Source organism: Gorilla gorilla, chromosome X, assembly GCF_029281585.2.
Source record: "Gorilla gorilla gorilla isolate KB3781 chromosome X, NHGRI_mGorGor1-v2.1_pri, whole genome shotgun sequence".
NCBI lineage: Eukaryota > Metazoa > Chordata > Mammalia > Primates > Hominidae > Gorilla > Gorilla gorilla.
In genome coordinates, this window is record NC_073247.2 from 67,109,602 (window position 1) to 67,114,382 (window position 4,781).

Sequence of the window (4,781 nt, forward strand, 5' to 3'; positions counted from 1 at the left end):
GTAAATGTGATATTTATACACAATGCAGTAATATTCAGCCATAAAAAGGAACGAGATCCTGTCATTTGCAACAACATAGATAGAACTGGAAATCATTATGTTAAGTGAAATAAGCCAGGCATATAAAGACAAATATTGGATGTTTTCACTTATTTGTGGGATCCAAAAATCAAAACAATTGAATCATTGAAATAGAGAGTAGAAGGATAATTACCAGATGCTGGAAAGGGTATTGGGGGATTATTGGGGAAATGGGGATGATTAATAAGTACAAGAAATAGAAAGAATGAATAAGACCTACTATTTAATAGCACAACAGGCGGACCATAGTCAATAATGATTGAATTGTACATTTAAAAATAACCAAAAGAGTATAATTAGTTTGTAACACAAAGGTTACATCCTAGAAGTAATGGATACCCCATTCTCTATGATGTATTTACTTCACATTGTATGCCTGTATCAAAACATCTCATGTACCCACTAAATATATACACCTATTGTATACCCACAAAAGTTAAAAATTAAAAAACTAAAAAACACAATGTGATATCCCCTCACATTTTAGAATGCTTAGTATTAAAATGACAAGAGATAACAAATGTTGGTAAGAATATGGGGAAAAGGGAACCCTTGTAGCTGATGGGAAGAATGTAAATTAGTATAGCCAATGTGGAAAATATTATGGAGGTTCCTCACAAAATTAAAAGTAGAACTCCCGTAAAATCCAGCAATTCCTCTTATGGGTATATATCCAGAGCAAATGAAATCAGTACATAGAAGAGATATTAACACTTTTATGTTTCTTGTAGCATTATTTACAACAGCCAATATACAGAAAAAACCTAGGTGTCTATAGATAAATAAAGAAATTCTGGTTTACTGTGGACACAAAAAGAATAAAATAATATCCCATGTTCATGGATTGGAAGAATTAATAATATTAAAATGTCCATACTACCCAAAGTGATCTACAGAATCAATGCAATCCCTATCAAATTTCAATGGGATTTTTCATAAAAATAACAAGTCTATAAAATACATCATATTATATATAATATGTATTATATATTATACATAATACAATATGTAATAAATATAATAGTGTGATATATATATATATATATATATATATAAAATACCATACACCATGTAATACAATTCAGCTTTAAAAAAAAATCCTGTCATTTGTAACAAGATGCATGATTCTGGAGAACATTATTCTAAGTGAAATAAGCCAGGCACAGAAAGAAAAATACTGTATTATCTCACCTATATGTGAAATCTAAAAACATCAAATACATGGAAGCAGAGTAGAACAGTGGTTACCAGGGGTCATCAGGAATGAGAAATGGGGAGATGTTGGTCAAAGGGTAAAAACTTGAAGCTATAAGATAAATAATTTCTGGAGATGTACTATAAAACATGACAATATAATTAATAATAATATAGTATATACTTGAAATTTGTTAAGAGAATAAGTATTCTCAGCACTCACACAAAGGTAACTATTTGCTGTAGTTACTGCATCACATTTTAAAAACTTTCTTTTAAAAGTAGGTGATGGATTTGTGAATTAGCTTGTGATAATCAAGATATTTATTGTATATTGTATGCTGCATATTAAAACATCTTCTACACTTTGAATGTATACAATTTTGTCAATAAAGCTGAAAAAAAGATCAGGTCTTCTTATCTTATGGTTCTTCTCCTAAATAAACCTCACTGAGTGTGCAAGCAATACCTGTGGGAATTCGGGTTTGGGAACTGACACCATAATGTTAATCTGGCTACTGCTGTTCTTGTGAGTAATAAATGCCTTTTGTCCCTGATGTAGGAGTCTAGAATGTATCAAATAGACAGGCTAGTTTGTTAGCTTGCAAATAAGGTAAAATCTCAGACCTTTACATAGTTCTTAATTTTCTTAAATACAGGTACCACAGTTGAAACTTGCTAGAAGCAAATTAGATTGTTTGTGTTTCTTGACCTTGGAATAAATGAACTGATGAGGGCAAGGGACATATTTCCTTCATAATAAAGTACATAAATTATAATAGAAGTAAAATAAAAATATGGCTCTAGGCCAAGAGTCTAGAAACTTTTCCAAATCCTCTACAATTAATTTCTTATGACTGCAGTTTTGTAACACATGGGAATTTCTATATATTAATCACCTCCTTTTGTATCCATACAAATAAGCCAAATGAACAAAGCAAAAAATAATTTGTAACAAGTCAAAACATTGTAAAATTAATTTATGAGAATAAAACTATACATTAGTAGTATAATATTATATGACAATAGGAATGAATATACAAAACTAAACTAACACTTCCCCCATTGGCTTAATTGGTTCTGGATAGAAGAATCAAGGCAGAAAAAAATGTACATTTTAAAAAAGCCTTGCCTTCTGAGAAATAAGCCCTGGATTATGGGAAAATTCTAAAAGCCTTGTCTCTAGATTAGATTTCAAGTATCAAAGTGAAGAAGAACTATTTTTAAAGCAACATAACCCAAATACTGTCCAATTAGTATTGTTGACTGTCATATAATAATTTAAATATAAACGTATCTTTCTCTCTTTATCCTGGTGGTCCACTATATTAGTCCGTTTTCATGCTGCTGATAAATACACACCTGAGAGTGGGCAATTTATAAAAGAAAGAGGTTTATTGGACTTACAGTTCCACAAGGCTGGGGAGGCCCCAAAATCATGGCAGAAGGCAAGGAGGAGCAAGTCACATCTTACATGGGTGGCAGCAGTCAAAGAGATAGCTTGTGCAGGGCAACTTCTGTTTTTAAAACCATCAGATCTTGTGAGATCCACTCACTATCATGAGTACAGCATGGGAAAGACCCATTCCCATAATTCAATAATCTCCCACCGGGTCCCTACCACAATATATGGGAATTATGGGAGCTACAAAATGAGATTTGGGGAAGGGCACAGTGGCTCACGCCTGTAATCCCAGCACTTTGGGAGGCTGAGGCAGGGGATCATGAGGTCAGAAGTTTGAGATGAGCCTAACCAACATGGTGAAACCCCGTCTCTACTAAAAAATACAAAAATTAGCCGGGGGTGGAGGCATGTGCCTGTAGTCCCAGCTACTCAGGAGGCTAAGGCAGGAGAATTGCTTGAACCTGGGAGATGGAGGTTGCAGTGAGCCAAGATCATGCCACTGCACTCCAGCCTGGGTGACAGAGCGAGACTCTATCTCAAAAAAAAGGATTTGGATTTGGGTGGGGAAACACAGGCAAACCATATCATCCAGTTTTACTGAAAGAGGAGTATCCTGCATTATGCAAAGCTGAATTCCACTCTACAATAACAGAATTGTTTATGTGGTTTGTTTTTAATCTATTTTTGACACCACCACGTCTTGAGGTACACCATCACATGTCTTGAGTCTTGAGGTAAAGAAAACCTTCTTTTTCCTGTTTTTTTTAAGCCTCTCAGTCTTTCATTTCTACACTCACACACACACACACACACACTCACACACATACACACAAACTCTTATCATAAGAGAAGATAAAAAAAAGAAGATAATCTAGATTTCCCTTTTGTGTTTAAACTATTTTGTAAAAATACAATAAAACAGAGTCTTAAATTTTTCTTTTTTTAGATTTTGGAGAAACACTAATCTTAGGCACATTTTCAAAGTAAAAACAAAGATACAGGCATGCACACACACACATACACACACCTAAGTCTTTCCTTTAAACAAAAAAACTGCTATTTCATACATCTCTAAAAGGTATTTTTTAGAATTGACATAAGAAAGAGTAGCAGCTACATTCATATATCAGAAAATCCTTGACAAAGCAGCAGCAGAGATGGATTTCTGAGAGGCTACCTTCTCCTATGCCATCGTTAAACCAAACTGTGTTTTTACTTAGGAGAGCTGGAGATACCTTAAAGTTATGCTCCTAAGAGCCAGAGGCCCTAAGCCTTTCTCAGTATATTAATTACCTGAAGGATATGTGGAACCAAAGCAAATAATTGGACTCAGAAAGAGAAAGGCAGCAATTACAGGAAAAAAGTGATCCAAAATCAGGTATGAGGGCAATCAGTACAGATTGCCTCAAGTCAGAAGGCTAAGAAGAGACTACATAAGGAAAATGAAAGTGCTAAAATATCTGCTGTGAATAACTGTATGAGAGGAGATTTTGATAGCCAGCAAAGACTTTAGTTTTGGGTAAGTAATAAGAACATACAAAAATCAAGTACGTGGGGGAAAAGGCCAACCTTAATTCCAGAAAAAACAAGGTGTTGTGCAGGAAAGAAATAGTAATCATAGTCTAACAAATGGCTCAGCTGTAAAAAAAAAAAAAAAACACATATAATCATATAAATACTACACAGTTGTCTAACAAAAATTATAATTTGGAGGGAGGAGGAGTTGAGGCACAAAGAGATGATTGAGGCACAGAGGGAAAAAAGAGAAATGATTCTTCATCTTGCATGTTGAAATGCAGATAAACTATGCCTAAAACTGAAAAACCAATAAGTTGCTATATAAGCCTATTATTTTGAAAGAAAGATACATAACAAAAAAAATAACCAGAAAATTCAAAGTGGAAATGGAGAGAGGTGGATTGGTGACTGCTGTTTGCCTTAACACACTGCTATGGACTGAATATTTGTGTCCATTCAAAATTCGTATTTTGAGACCTGAATAGTTTATTAAGAGATATGACTTTTGGGAGGTGATTAGGTAGAGTGAAGCCCTTGTCACTTGTATTAGAGTGTTTATAAAAGGAGCCAAAAGGAGCTTATT